Source organism: Coptis chinensis, chromosome 9 (assembly GCF_015680905.1).
Source record: "Coptis chinensis isolate HL-2020 chromosome 9, ASM1568090v1, whole genome shotgun sequence".
Classification (NCBI taxonomy): domain Eukaryota; kingdom Viridiplantae; phylum Streptophyta; class Magnoliopsida; order Ranunculales; family Ranunculaceae; genus Coptis; species Coptis chinensis.
In genome coordinates this window covers 43,379,416-43,396,621 of record NC_141464.1, presented here as the reverse complement: position 1 = coordinate 43,396,621, position 17,206 = coordinate 43,379,416, and positions in this window count along the sequence as shown.

Here is a 17,206-nt window from a genome sequence, read left to right as displayed (position 1 = left end):
CATTCTCATGGTGAACTAATCATTTCTAGAGTGGAATAGAAAATACGACGACTCTACGATAATCGGAATCAAGCTTTCATCAAGGCTTCACAACCCCCTCTAATGGAGGTTTAGCCTTGAATCATTCCGCAATCATTTCCATTTATATTAAAACTAAACATAATATAAAGCATTGAAATTTATTTAATTAAACAATAATGAAATCTAATTTAATGACTAAATTGAACTAAGGACATGAATTGAAATTAGATCTAGAATTGGAATTGACAAAATCGAAATGGATAAAGAATACTACTTTATTGATCTAATCAAATGAAGAACAAGATTCAAGGTTTAATCTAATGAAATGAATTAGATATTGAAACTATACTTAATCAAAACAATTAAATAAAACTAGATCTAGAAGCTATTTTAATGGCTACTTTCTATTCTAAGCTAACTATTATTTTCTAACCACTGGCTACCATTAATGAAGAGCTGTTTTTTTTTTATACATTCAGATCCAAAAACGTGCATGGGCTTGGAGCCATGTTTTGGGCCGCAGAATCGTGCCCAAAACCCAATTCTTTCAGTCTAAAAAGGCCTCTTCAGCTGCAGTTGACTTCCACAGACTTTTCATCCACTTCTGCTCCTCTGATTGGGTCAAGGCTTGGACCATTGCAAAGCTCTTTCCGCGCCGGTCGTTTTGACATAAGGTAGGCCTCATTCCGAGGTCTGAGTCCAAAGATATAGCATTCGGAAGTTCCGCTGACTTTTGCTCCTTTATTTCGCTAAAGTGGCACATTTTTGCACATAATGGACTTTGAAACCTAAAATGCATAAAAACACGTAATCAGTATTAACTCTTACTTATTATTCACATAATTGGTCTAACAGTATGATTATTAAGGGGTTAAAACTACAGTTTTGGGCTCTTATCAGTAGTTTCCTAAGTAAAGGAGCCTTAGAGGCTTATAAATTTTTAAAAGATCAAACTAAGCGTAATAATAACTGGGGGGGGGGGGGGTAGTGATGATATCTTTCGTTCTGCTAGTTCTTCTACAACAGTTAAGGACACTGGTATGTTTGAGATGAAACCCGATCCTGAACTTAAAAATTTAATCGAATCTCTCACTAAAAAGGTAGAGGCTATTTTTGTTCAACAAACGCCTATCCCCATCATGAATGTCAACTCCAATCCATGTAATTTCTGTTTGAGTCCTGAGCATCCAGACACCTATTGTCCTCTCGCCTATGAACAACAACAATCACAACAAGATAATGTTTGTTCCATTAATAGCGAACCTAACTTCGGTTGGCTAAATAATCAACAACCTCCAAGGTTGTTTATCCCAAATATTAGGCCAGCAAACAATTACAACAAAGCTCTACTAAGGCAAGGACAAGGTCAGGGTAATTATAATTATAACAACCAAGCTCAACCACGACAAGGACAAGGTCAGGGTAATTATAATAATTATAACAATAATAATTATAATGCTAATAGAGGTATTGTTCCGATAAATAATAACTATCAAAATCCACCCATTAATAATCAACGTGACATAGTTCCTGTCACACAACCTATAGCTAACACTTCTCCACAACCGGATCGTTTTGATGCCTTTATGCAAACCCAACAACAGATTTTGCAAGCTATCCAACTTTTCTTACAGCAGATAGCACAAGAGAAGGTACAAACAAAAGGTGTGTTTCCAGGACAAGCGATACCTAATCCTAAAATAACAAACACAGCTTTTGAGGTAAACGGTTGTACTAGTAAGGACAATGAAAACGTAGGTGAGCTAAATTCCATCACCACTCTCCATTCAGGCAGAGTGGTTGATAACAAAGTAACTATGCCTATAGTTACCCCACCAGTAGTCCTTACACCGGATATCGAACTAGATACCGAAATGATAATTGAAGATCCTACCCCTGTAGAGGTACCAGTTAAACCATAACCTAAGAAATAGAAAACCAAGGTTAAACATCCTGTTGATCCATATGCTAAATATAGAGAGAAACCACCGTTTCCTAAGAGATTAGCTATGTTAAACAAGGATACAAATTTTGATGAGATTAGGGAAGTTTTTAAAAATCTAATGATAAACTTACCTTTTCTAGAAGCAATTAAAAAGTACCTCACCATGCTAAGTTTCTCAAAGAGTTGTGCACCACTAGGCGTAAGACAAAGATTCCTAAAGACGCCTTTTTAACTAAATAGTTTCCAACTTTAACGGAACACAATGGAATCGTTAAGTACAAGGACCCTGGTCGTCCTACTGTACAATGCACCTTAGGGGATACTCATACGACCACTGCTTTATTAGACCTCGGAGCAAGTGTTAATTTACTCCCTTATTATTTATATAAACAAATAGGTCTACAAGATATGCAACCTACAACAATGACGTTGCAATTAGCTGATAGGTCTATCAAGTATCCTAAGGGTGTAGTTGAAAATGTGCTGGTTAAACTTCAAGATTTCTATTATCCTGCGGATTTTGTTATCCTCGATACAGAAGTTGTTAACGGCTCTGTTCTGATCATTTTAGGGCGCCCTTTCTTGGCAACTGCCAACGCGCTTATAAACTGCCGCGATGGTTCGATGTCCTTGTCCTTTGGCCATCTTTCTATTGAGGTCAATGTTTTTAAGATGAGGAAACAATTTTCTAGCACGAATATCGATGGAGAGGTTAGCATGATCGAGAGCTTAGCTCATGATTATTTCAAAACCACATTTCCGGATGATCAGATGCACAAATTCCTTTCCTTTGGAAGTTCCAACTTCGACGAGAACTCCCTGGAAGTCAAGGAAGATTTCCTTTGTCTATTTTGCAACTCTTTCTTGCCACCTCGCGAGTCCCACCCTGCCAACATTCCTTCATCCCTTGACACTATGATGGAAGATGAATTTTTCACCCTCTCTCCCAGTGATTCTTTTGACCCACCTATCAAGAAATGTCTTGCATATCTCAAGGCTTCTAATGATCTAGACCTGAGAGCTCTAGCTGACACTCATTCATCTTCCATCACCAATTTTCACCACCTTCCAGCTTTTCAAAGAAACCTGGAGTTTGCGCTTGACCCTCTTGCTTCTTCTGTGTTTAATGATTTTCTAAATCCTCATAATACAAAAATAATTCCCAAGGAAAAGGCACTTGACACCTTCATTTTCAGAATGGAGACAGTTCCCACCTACACCATGAATGAGTTTTGTGCTAAACCCACATTCTCATTTCTTCCATTCCTTACGTCTAAAATTCATCCATATCCACCATATCTTTCACAAACATCCATTTTCTCACGCTCATTCACTTAGACACCCTCTCGTTCAAAGGTGAAAAAGAAGGTGCATGTTCGGTTATGTTCAAGATCTATCAGACTTCGTTTCCATTTCACTAAGTTGCATCGTAGAAAATCTTGGTGTTTTATTCTGTTTGGGGGTGCATTCCATGTTATTTATTTATGGAAAGACCCACAACTCTTTAGGTTGTTGATTTATAGAAAACTGCAGGGTATATATATATATAGTTATTTGCTAAAGTCTCGAGTATTTGACTATAAATGGCTCATTTTGTTATTTGGTGTACTTCTTTATAATTCCATATATTGGTTAGTGCACCATTCAGGTAACCGGGCCCTCCCTATGGAGTGTGTGGCTGTAAGTACCGGACCCTAAGTCCACGTCTAATATAATTCACATTTTTCACTCTTGCATGTTTTCTCGATTTTTGAGTCATGTTTCTCTATGATGTGAATTATGTCTTTATTATTTTTTGTTTTTCTTATATTAAATTTTATTCATAAAAAGTAAAAAATATCAAAACCAAAGCAATCTAGGAAGTTTCGGGAATCTGACTTTAAAAGACCGTTATAACAAATTTCTAAACTCTGTGTATAAAATTTGTTTGGGGGTGGGGTATTCGTTTTTTCGTCCTTGATTGCTAAACTTTCCATTTGTATTGCTTAGGCCGTTTAATCATATTTTGATTTGGGTTGACATAATCTATGAATTTAGATTTCATTTATTCGCATAACTTACGTCACACACGCACTTTGAGGCATTTTTCATCTTCTTATATGTCACCCACGGTTGGAATAGAGTGTTTTATGGATAATTGGATTGGAAATTCTGTCCTGATCGTTTCCATATCTCATTTGCAAAAATCAGACCGGTAACGAAGCGGCAATTTTAGTTTGAATTGCGTGAAAAATCGAATTGGGCTTGGGCCCAAAATCACCCACGCATGTGCGTCCCCTTCCTCCAAAAACAAAACAATCGTGAGTTTTGCTTCTCACTTCCGCCATTAAAGAGTTTAAACCCTAAATAAAAAAAAAATAGAAAACCTCAATACACCCATGCCAACAGTTCAAATCTTCTCCAAACCTCTCCCACCACCATCTCCAACAATTTCGACCACCAAAAACATAAAAATATCCAAAAATCGAACTGCCACCGCCACCATCGCACCTCCTCCCATTAGTTTTAGTGAGTTGATTTCAAACTCCATTCCCACATTGCTTTTAAACCTCCAATCGTTCCAAAAACTTAATGGCGCAAAGAAGGAGAATTTTGCCGGAGCAAGCGTTTATGGTCCGACCGCTTCGTGCCGTTTTACAGTGACGAGATGATTAGGAGGGATTGGAGTAGGTTGTGGTACTCGACAGACAATTTTTACCATGAAGATTTGGTCCGACAATTTTATAGGACGAGGGAGTTGAATGGGAATAGAATTTTTGTTAAGGTGGCCGTGACAAGGAGAGAAGTATCTACGAGGTTGCTGGCTAAGATTTTAGGCATTCCGCCTAGACGCCATCTCGATGCCACATTATAGGAATCCCAATTTACTGGGATCGAGCCTTTGATGAACACAACGATTTTGGAAGGGAACTACAATGTGAGCTCGCATTGTGTTCCCCAGTCGTCTCTGCGAACCAACCAGCTGGCTGTAGCTCAGTGGATTGGTAGGAATGTCATCGGGAAGGAGAAGGTCAATGACATCAGTCTGAACTGCCTTCACATTTTATGGACACTCCAGGAGTAGAAGTATAAATTATGTATTCTCGAGTTTTTGATTACTATGATTAGAGGAGTCAGGAATAGTATTGCACCTCTCCCTGTTTTGATAACGAAGATCATGATGACCTTGAGAGTGACTCCGAAGTCTGATAGGATTTGGCTGAAAGAGCACAAAAATCCTACTATTTATACGGAGTGTATCCAAAAGACGTGGAGGTTGCCTGAAGAGAGGGTAGTTGAAGAGGATGACTCGGAGGATGAGGAGGATACGACATGTCTTGATGCCGATACCTTAGAGAGGTGTACGTCCGATGCAGAACGTATGTCGGTGCTTCATCGTGGCATGCATTCTCTTAATACAATTTGTGAAGACCTCCGGACTCACCAGACTGTCATACATCTTAACTATTAGACTCGTGCCCAGCGCGAGAATGAGCGTTGGGAAGAGATGAAGGCCGAGATGGAAGCACAACGCAAGTTCCGAGAAGATATGCTTGAACGCTTCCCACCCCATGGGGGTTCTTCTTCTGAGGAGGCATCTGTGAGGCACGAGTGTCGTTGCCGAAGGACGGATGGCTCAGGGCCATCGGGAGCTCAGGGGCCCATCTCCATCTCATGCTCCATCCTCTACTAGCAGCGCGTGGTTTAGGGATATTATGAGTTGATGTTGTTTGTTTTATTTGTTTTTATTAGTTCGGATGTTAAGTTTTTTTTGAATTCAGTAGTTAGATTTGTATTTGGTAGTTAACTGTATTTGAATTTGAATTTGAATATAATTTGGTTCTATTCAAATTGTGCGTTGATTTTCATTGATCCTTAATGTTAGAAGTTGTTTTGGAATGATTGTTGGGACTATTGCCGATATTGGCAGGCTATGAGTAGATATGGTGGTAGGATGAAATCTAAAAGAGTTTTGAAGTTACTATTCTAATTTTAATCTAAAAGATATTAGGTTTGTTTTAGAATCAAGTATATGGGTTGTTTCCGTTTTCGGTTTCAGAAATATTTTGTTTCTGGCAATTGCCTTAAAACTTTTTGGCAACTTGTCGATTCGTTTTGGAAACTCACAACCTATATAAACTTCCTTCATTCTACACTCACAACCCACACTACATCCCACTTTCATCTCTCACCTTTCACTCCCAAGTTTCCCCTTTTTCTTCTTCACTTTAGGACTTCAACCGCACGGGCTTTTCGCCTCAATTGGCGCCCACTGGCGCTTGAACCACCTAGAACTTGAAAATCACTGGAAGCGACTTCAGCTCATCCGAAAAAAAAAGTGGGCCACTGCGCTAAGTTCTGGAACTCAAAACTCACTTTGGTAGCGATCCGCGCCCATCTTAGGCAAAAAGTGAGCGCGCCCTGCGCCTAAGTGCCTAGAACTGGATCATAGTGAGAGCGCACTCCGCGCCTACACAAGGCTTATTCAGAGTGCACCCCACGCCCTGACCCCGTGGGCACGAAAAATTCCAATTTTTATGGGTTGTTCCAGGATCGTTCCAGCTGTTCTAGAGAGTAGTTTTGTGATGACATCACCTATAGTCATACCGGAGCAGTCTTTCGAACACTTGTTGGAAGCGAGACTTATGGACATTGGTTCCGCAATAGGATCTTGCAGTTAGGATGAAGGCATCTATTGGTAAGTGAAAACGACTCGTATTCACCTAAGCTTACTGAATATTTTTACAATAATGTTAGTTTCTATTGTAACCAAGATAGAGAACAAGAATTCTCCGTCATGGTTGATGATACGCCACTAGAATTCAATAAGTATTTGGTAGTGTTAGTTTTGGGAATACCAATACCTGATCCTATTCACACTTGGGGATATATGACCGATAATGCATACCTCTATGACTATACATATTTCCATGAGTATTATGGGGGAGGGGTGTTTCGTATAATGGACAGAGGGCGTTATAACATAGCCCTTGGTAGCCTGTCCCTCGATGTAGGCACCACCATGTTATTCATCATGATGAATAACATGGTGGTGCCTACATTGAGATGATGAATATTTTAGGGGATTGGCAGTTTACTTCTGTAAATAGTACCGCTGGTGACGTTTTTCTTGCTTTAGTTGAGGGACGTCGCCGATATGACATTCCCCGAGTATTAGTGGCTAGTCTTAAGAGAGCCCAAAGCATGAGACATAAATATCTTCTTATGCTTGTTTTGGTTTGCCGCATCTTGCTCAGTTGTCTACCTGAATTCTATATCCGGTTCACGGATTGGAAAAGGGTGAAGTCATGAGACCCACTAATTGGGTGGTTCGCTCATTTCGAGTAATGATTTGGTCGGGATGGCAGGTGCAACCTCATTTGGTTGCTCCTTACACCCCATCAGACAAAGTAACACTCGTCAGGTTAGCACAAGTTGATGACACACGGCGACGGGCATGGCAAGTTATCATGGCATGGCAGGATGCGAAGGAACCTCATCTCTTTGGAGAGGAAAGATGAGGAGGATGACGCTTAATCGGGAGTTAAGGCAAGTTTTTATTTCAGTTAGTGTCTGCTTATGTCCCAAGCAATTTAATTTTTATTAACCCCATAACAGGTGGAACTCCTATAGAGTTGCGTCAGTTTTTATTTTCTATATTAATATGTTTAACTTTGTTTTGCAGATGTTCTAGAATTTCATGCGTTTCAATGGTATTTCTCTACCATTTTTATTTAAATACTTTGAGGACAAAGCATGCTTCTTGTTTGGGGGGGGGGGCATAGAAACACGTGTAATTAAGGCATCTGTTAGAATATAGATATGTATAATATGTACTTGTTTTCTAGTAAAAATTCAAAAATTTAAAAAATATAAATAAAAAGTTATGCTATACACTTAAGAATTTTGGTATTGTTTTCTTTCTCTATGCTCTGAATAATCTAGAAGTCTCACGTAACTTTTGCGTTAGAATAATTTTTAGAAACTTAGGTTAATATATAGGTAATAATCTTTGCATCTATCTATAAGTATATTACATGAGTATCTATGATTGTTTGGCAGTAAGTTTCTAAAAATCTAGACTAGAGTACTTATTCTACAAATCCTATGAGAATATAGCCTAAAACCTTATATGAGTGAAACATTTGAGAAATGACACAAAGGAGAAGTAAAATCCGGATAGAGAAATCACACGTCCACTTGCTTGATCACTATACCATATCTTAAGCGAGAATTTAGGCCCTTTTTGGATCGATATAGCCAGAAATTCAAACCTATGAATTATTTTCCGCTAGTCACCCCTCTGAGCCTTTTTTTAGCCTTTCATAAACCGCAAATTCTTTACCACAAAATTTAAAAAAAAAAAAAAAAATATATATATATATATATATATATATATATATATATATATATATATATATATATATATATATATATATATATCAACCAACCCATTCTTTGAATGAGTCCGAGAATAGAGATGAAGAATAGAAAAGAGAAATACCTTTGAAATCAAGAATTTGTTAGTTGCTTCAGATAAGAAAAGAAGGTTTCCATCCAAATAAATAAATAAATAAATAAATAAAAGAAAATAAAGAGTTAGAACTCCAAAAATAGAATCAAAGGAGTCAAAAGCCAAAGAAAAAAAAAAAAATGGCTAAGATGGAAACAAAGTGTAGAAACAAAAGTAAGGAACAAGGTTTTCTCTAGTTACATAATATGAAGACTCTATTATCTCAGACTTGTCCTTTTTGAATATCCATTTCCTTCCTTTTTAAACCATCTCCTAATCCCCGTAACACCTAATAAAGACCTCTAACTTAATTAGGAATATGTTAGTGTGATAGTAAGTGGCAGATGTGTTTGATCGACTCCGGCTTCCTTGTGTATCATTGAGATTGTAAGGTAAAGTGTGCCCACTGCACACTGGAGTAATGAAACTTGAGCGGAAAAATCAGAGTGGTTTTTGTCTTGACATTTATGTGAGAACCGACTTAAGGACGCTTTTTCAGAAATGGACCTGCTCGTGCATTTCATAGTATTACTCATTGTATATATGTTTATTCGTAGATGATTGATTATTATGCATATATTAGCTTAGGTTTCGACTTGATTATTTTGTATTAATTGCTAGTGAGATGTATAGATAATTGAGACATAGATAAGGAAACAATAATTTTATTTCTTAGTCATTGTAGTATAGATGAAGTTTGTAAGTACCTTCACTGGAAAACTCTCACGAGGCTATAACTCGTCCACTAGGGAATTCCTAGTAGTTTAAGGCCTTGTTGCATATGGTCAATGCAATCGCACTCGGCGAAATGAGAGTAGTTAGAACTCCATTTTTGGTCACTTATTCTAATTTCTCATATTTGCTTGAGGATAAGCAAAATGTTGTTTAGGGATGGTTTGATAAGAGCCCAAAACTGTAGTTTTAACCCTTAACAATAATACTTTTAGACCTATTATGCGAGTAATAAATAATAGTTAATGCTGATTACGTGTTTTTATGTATTTCAGGTTTTGGAGTCAATTATGTGCATAAATATGTCACTTTGGCAAGATAAAGGAGCAAGGGTTGGTGGTAAGGAGTTCTGTGATTAAAGGCCAAGATTCAAGGAGAAAAAACCTTTAAAAAGCCAGGTCAAAGCTGAAAAGTTAAAGTTAACGTGGGCAGAAACATCACACAAAAGTCAGTAGAACTTCCGAAGATCGTATCTTTGGTCTCAGACCTCAGAATTGGCTCTACCTTATGTCAAAACGACCTACTCGGAAAGAGCTTTCCAATGGTCCAAATCATGTCCCAATCAGAGGAGAAGAAGTAGACGGAAATCCTGATGAAGTCAAATCCGACTGAAAAGGCCTCAATAGACTGAAAAAATTAGGTTTTGGGCTCGATTTTTCGGCCCGAAACATGGCTCTTCAGCCCATGCACGAAAATGTGGATATGGTCTCCTCCATTTCAAAGGAGAAAACTTAACTCTTAAGAGAGAATTAGGTTAGGTAGCAAGTAGCCATTAGAGAATAATTCTAGATCTAGTTTTACATTCAATTAATTAGTTTTTCATATCTTGTTTTAGATCTAGTTTTATGTTCAAGTAATTAGTGTTAGAACAAAGTAGATTATCAATTTTGTTATTGAATCATTGTTTTATTCTTCATTAGATTAATAATGTAGGTTGTTCTTCATAATATAGTTTCATTTCATTAAATTAATTAGAGTTAATTTCTATCTTAGTTGTTAATCATTTCATAGTTATTAGTTTAGTTTTGAATTCTTGCTTAGCTTAAATTAGTAAAGTTAGAATTTTTATATTATGTCTTGTTTGAATTCGATTGGAAATGATAGTTTGATGAATCAAGGCTAAACCTCCATTAGAGGGGTTTGATGAAGCCTTGATGAAAACTTGATTGTGTAGTGTAGAACTAGTTGTAAGAGTCTATTCCACTCTAGAAGGTGTTGATTCGCCATGAGAATGGGTTGAACTTCCTCACATGCTAGTCATTATTTGGTAGAGATTGCCATGATTGATTAGGGATTAGAACGACCAATTCTTATCGTAAGGATGTAAGATTTGGATTACAACAATCTATACTAGTTTATTAAGTTGGATTCAAGGTGGATTCAATCCCCCCTAATTCTTTATCTAGATTCACACCTTAGTATTTCCGTTATTTCGTTATTTGTATCTTGTTTAGTATTTGAATTGACATCGTAGTATAATTCCCACATTACTCTCACTAACTTTGGATAGACCGATAGTCGTAGAAAACATTGAATACTAAAGAACTAGGAGTTGAACGAATATTTTACTCCAACTCGAAATCTTTGATAACATCACTAGTAAAGTATAGTTTTAGTTTTACTTGCGTTTGAGTCTCGTTTCTTATTCGTAGGTAAAACTATCAATTTTACGTTTATCACTCATTTTAGTGCCTAATTAGTAACGAATTGACATTTATTCAACTCCGAGCCTAAAATACTCAAAAGCACGTAATTAGTGATAAACCTATATTATTAATAACATAATTGGCTAAATAGAAATACTATTAAAGGGTTTAAACTACAGTTTTGGGCTCTTATCAAACCACCCCCAAACAGGATTTTGTTTGTCCTCAAACAAATATGTGAAATTAAAATAAGTGGCCAAAAAAGTATTTTTAACTAGTCTCGTTTCACTGAGTGTGATTGTATTAACCATATGCAATAAGGCCTTAAACCACTAGGAATTCCCTAGTGGACGAGTTATAGTCTCGTGAGAGTTTTCTAGAGAAGGTACTCACAAACTTCATTTATACTACAACAACTAAGAAATAAAAGTAATTGTTCCCTAATTTTATCTCAGAATCTATACATCTCACTAGTATTTAAACAAGGATGATAATTCTAAAACTTAAACTAATACATGCATAATAATAAAATCATCTTAAAATAAATAACTATACAATGAACTATGATATGAAATGTAGTGGCATGTCTTTTTCTGAAACTTTAGGGTAGCGTGCCTAAGTAGGTTCTCACAAGGAATGTGTCAAAACACATAACACTGATTTTTCCACTCAAGTTTGATAACTCCAGTGTGCAATGGGTACATGTTTCCACAATCTCAATGACAATCCAAGAAAGCCGAGGTCAACCAAACACATCTAGCACTTACTATCACACCAACCTATTCCTAATTGAGCTAGAGGTCTTTATTAGGTGATACGGGGCATAGGTGTTGGTTCAAGAAGGAAGGAAATGGATATTCAAAAAGACAAGTCTGAAAAAATAGGGTCTTCATATTATGTAACTAGAGAAAACCTTGTTCTTTTGCTTCTACACTTTTTGCTCCATACTTAGCCCTTATTTTGGCTTTTAACTCCTTTTGATTCTATTTTTTGAGTTCTAACTTTTATTTTTTCTTTTCTTTTGGAAGCTTTATTTTCTTTCCTTTTTCTATTTCTTTCAAAGCAACTAACTAATTTTTGTTTACACAAGTTTTTCTCTTCTCTTTTCTTCACTCATCCTATTTATCAGACTTATCTAGATAGGTAGGCTAATTTTTTGTTTTAAATTTTTTTATTTTGTTTTATTGGGTAAAGGATTTGTGGTTTGTGAAAAGGCCAATGAAAGGCTCAATGGGGCGACTAGTGGATAATAAATTTTATTTAAGTGTGAATTTCTTGCTATATCGATCCAAAGAGAGCCTAAATTTCACTTAGGATATGCTATGGTGATCAAGCAAGTGGATATGTGATTTCTCTACTCGGAATTTACTTCTCCTTTGTGTCATCACTCAGATATTTTACTCTTATGAGGTTTTTAGGCTAGATGCTCACATGATATGTATTAAATACTGTAACCTAGGTCTCAGAAAAATGCTGCCAAGTACAATCAAAGATGCTCATGCAAGATGTTCGTAAAAAGATGCAATGACTATTACCTATGTATTAATCTAAGTTTCAAAAATTAAATCCTAATTCAAGTACTATGTGAGATTTTTAAACTAATATCATCATGGAGAAGGGAACAATATCAATTAAGTGCCTAGTATAAACAATATTTATGATTTTTAATATTTTATAAAAAAAATGCGTAATTTACATCCTAAAAGTACCTAATTTTTGCAAATGTTTCTATCGCACCCCCAAACAATCGAACGCTTTGTCCTCAAAATGTAAAGAGATAAGGAAAGAATTTACTATAGAAACGTGGCAAAAATTGACAGAAATATTGTAAAGATGATATGATAACATGAAGCACAATTAAACTGTTACGTACTAACTAATATCAACTCTACTGGAGTAAACATGACAGACAAAAGGTGGTAAAATGTTTTGAAATGAAAGACCAAAATACACTAACCCCAAACAAAATTGGAAAACTCTTTTTAAGTTTAAATTTTTTTGTTTGGCCTATACTCTAAAAAGGTGGTATTGTACAAAAACTTGGGTATTTTAAAGTCAGATTCCCTTGACTTACTAATATATGTTTATGTTTTTAAATTATTTAGTTTTTATATGTTTGATTTTTAGAAAAACAAAATTACAAAGAAGAAATAAAAATAAAACTCACTCCATAGAGAAACACTACTCAAACAACAAGAAAAAGTGCAAGTGATAAATGCGTGAGTCACATGAAACATGGACTAAAGATTTGACACTTACAACCACTTACTCCAAAAGGAGGGTCTGGTTATCTTAAAGGTGCACTCCCATAACATAAGATTGGAATAGAGTATACCGAAGAATAAAATAAGTCGTTTATAGTTTGATACTCGAGACTTTATCTAAAATATATAAACGTCCAGTTTACCATATATTAACAACCTAAAGAGTTGTGGGTCTTTCCATAAATAATTAACATGGAATGCACCCCCAAACAGAATCAAGCACCAAGCCTTTTTATGACGCATTTTAGTGAAATAAAAGCGAAGCCTAATAAACCTAGAACGTAACCGAGCATGCACCTTCTTCTTTTCTTTGAACGAAAGGGTGTCCAAGTGAATGATCATGAGAAAATGGATGGTTATGGAAGATACATGGGATATGGATAAGTTTTAGAAGGAAAGAATGGAAAAAAAAAATGAGAATATGGGTTTAGCACAAAACTCATTCATGGTGTAGGTATGAACTGTCTCAAATTTGAAAATGAAAGTATCAGGTGGCTTGTCCTTGGGTATTATTTTCATATCAGGAGGGTTTAAAAAAATCATGAAGCACAGGAGAAACAAGAAGGTCAAGTGCAAACACAATGGTTCTTTGAAAAGGTGGAGGGTGAGGAATATTCATGATGGAAGGTGAATGAGTGATATGAGGATGTGAGGTGGGTGAATGGTGCTCAACTAGTTTTCTCAGTTCTAGATCATCAGAAGCCTTGAGATATGCAAGCCAATATTCAATAGGTGGGTTAGAAGAATCAGTGGGATAGAGGTTGAAAAATTCTTCTTCCGTTATGGCGTAGAGGGATGAATGAATGTTAATAGGAGGGGAGTCATGAGGTAGCGAAGAAGGGTTGCAAAAGAGTCGAAGGAAATCTCCCTCGATTTCATCTACGTCTAGGAAGTCGAAATTGTGATCTTTGTCTTCTTCCACAAGAGAGGTATCTACTAGTGTGGGGATGAAAGCGTCAGCCGCACTAATGTGAGATATAAAACTCTCTATGGACTTCACTTATCCTTCTACAGGCAAACCTAGTTATCCCTGCTTTTGTCTAAACATGTTAACTTCCACAGAAAGATTTCCAAAAGAAAGAGTCATTGAGGCATCCCGACGATTGAATTGGGCATTGGCGATTGCCAAGAAAAGACGTTTTAAGATGATGGGAATGGAATCATGAGCAACTTCTGTGTCGAGAATAATGAAGTCAGCGGGATAGTAAAAATCCTGAACTTTAACGAGAATATTTTCAACTACACCCTTGGGATACTTAATTGAACGATCAGCTAATTGCAAAGTCATTTTGGTTGGTTGAAGTTTTGTTAAACCTAGTTGTTTATATAAATAAAAAGAGAGTAAGTTAACACTTGCCCCCAGGTTTAATAGAGCATTTGTTATGAAGTAATCTCCCAAGGTGCATTGTACAGTAGGATGACCAGGGTCCTTGTACTAATATATAATTCCATTATGTTCAGATAAAGAGGGATATTTTTCAGTTAAGAAGGCTTCGTTGAGTATGTTGGTTTTCCTCTTCTTGGTGCACAACTCTTTTAGAAACTTAGTGTGTCCAGGTAGATTTTTTATAGCATCTAGAAAATGTAGGTTTATAGTCAGATTTTTAAATACTTCCCTAATCTCATAAAAATTATCTTCCTTTTTAGACATAACTAGTCTCTGGGGATGCAGTGGTTTATCTCTATATTTAGCATAAGTATTATTAGTCTTTGCTTTATCTTTAGCCGTTTTCCATCTAGGTGTCCAAGTTGGAACCTCTATAGGTGTAGGATCATCAGTTTCTATTATGGGGTTTTGTAAGGGTTTCCCTTTTGGTTGTGGTGGGACTGGAACTTATACAGTTGTAAGGTCTTCAGTTTCTATGACAGTATTTGGTATGGTTTCATTTTCAGCTTCCGTTTGCAGGCGATCTGTAAGCATACTTTGTTATCAACTACCCTCCCTGAACGAAGGGTAGTGACTGCTTGTAGGTCCCCTGGGGTTATATTACCATTACACTGAATACTGTTTATTCGAAGGCGGTGTTTGTTTAGGATTAGGCATTGCTTGACCTGAAAACACACCTGTTTGGTTATTATTTTGGTTAGGAGACATGTCAATAACCTTTTGGCACAAAGACTGCATCATTTCCATCGTTTGTTACATCATTTTAGAGTTTTGATCATACTGATCTTTCATAAAGTTGGAGTTTTGTTGCATAATTTGATTTTGTTTTTCCAACAAGGTCACTACTACATCTGTAGATGGTTGACTTGGAATTAAAGCTTGTTGAGCATTCATGTCTTTATGTTGATAGTTTTGGGTCATGGGCACTAAACCTTTGTTTTGGTCACCTAAGTTTCCTTGTCCTTGAGGTTGAGTTAACTGGTTGAAGTTTGATAGTTGTGGTGGTGGTTGTGTATAGACAAGATGACAATAGAAGTCGGAATGCTCAAGGCTAAAACAGACATTACAACGAGTAGAGTTAATGTTCATGTCTGGAGTAGGTTGTTATTGATCAGAGAGGATATCTACCTTTTTAGTGAGGGCATCGATAAAAGTTTTAAGCTCGGGATTTGGTTTAACCTCAAAAGAAGAAGGAGTGGAGCGGGAAGAGTCATTACCTCTGACACTCACTCCTTTTTGTGTATGTATGGTGTATGGGTGATGTAGATAGATGATGGTCGTTGAACAAAATAGAAGTGTATCAAAACCTAATTATCCCTCAATAAGTAAAGGATGAGTAGGGTATCGTTCCACTTTTAAGTGTATGTTTATATGAAGGACGGAATTTGGAAAGGGGTTTGAGGGATTAAAACTATGATTATAGATATTGTAGATTCTAATGCTAAACTAAACTAAACTAACTAAACTTATACTAAAGCTAAGAATTGGAAATAGGGAGAGAATATGAGAGAGAAGAGATTCAAATCCACCAATGCTTTTGATTCAATGACCTTTTGCTTCATGTTGTTCTCCAAGTAGACTACAATCGGGCAATCGAGCGAGTGCCGATGCCTTTTTGGGTGAAACATCGTTAAACAATTAACTCTACTTAAGGTTGTTACTATGTTCATGTTACTAGTATCTTCTTTCCTTTTATGTGAGTTTGGGCAGCTATTCAATAAATCACCATCTAAGGCAAACACAAGGAATACTTCCCTTACTCTAAAATACTACACAATTAGAAGAAAAGTAGAGAATAATAGTATAATATTCAATTACAATAAATAAAACTCTATTCTAGCATTATATTCAATTGCAATAAATAAAAGCATGTTACTATCAAATATTCAATTGCAATAAATAAAACCCTAAACTAGCATGATATTCAATTGTAATAAATAAAAACCTTAATCTATACTTCCATCCCCTGGTATGGGCAATGGAACTAATAACTAAAAACATAAAGAACTAACCTGATTGAAGAACATCATGAACTAGAAGAATCATTAAACCTTAAGCACTGGCTTCATCTCCTCCCTTGAAGGAGAGGATTAGCCTTCCATATAGAAGGAAGAACACGAAGAACAAGAAAAAGAAGAGTTGAAGAACATAAGACTAGAAAAACTAATTTATTAAGACTCTCTGCCTCAAGTTCTGGAGACAAGAATATAAGTGAATTGGCCAATTACATGAGGCACTTAGGTCCTCTATTTATAGGGGTTACAATGAGCTCTAAAAGCATTCCAAACCATCATTTGTTTCCTAATACAAATAGATTTCTTTCAGAGTTCAACTTCATGTCCAAAACTGAGAAGGAATTGGCTACAGTGTCGATTAATGCGTCTGGACTCATTATCCATGCGTCTCAGACTCAAGCAATGCGTCTGGACTCACGATCTATGCGTCCCAGACGCGAGCATTGAGTCCAGACTCATGATCCATGAGTCTCAGACTCAGAAGTCTATTTTCCCTCTTTTGCTCCATCCTTCTATCCTCTTTTGCGGGCTTTGGTCCAAGCAACGAATCCTTTGGGCTTGGGCTTCCAAATAGGCTTTAAAATAGGTCCAAGTTGCATCTTTAATAGCTCCAATTCCTTGGCCTTCTCCATTATTGTCCACGGGCCTCCCATGCTTGATCCTTAATCTTTCAATTGTCTCCGTTTTACCCCATTTTCTCTAA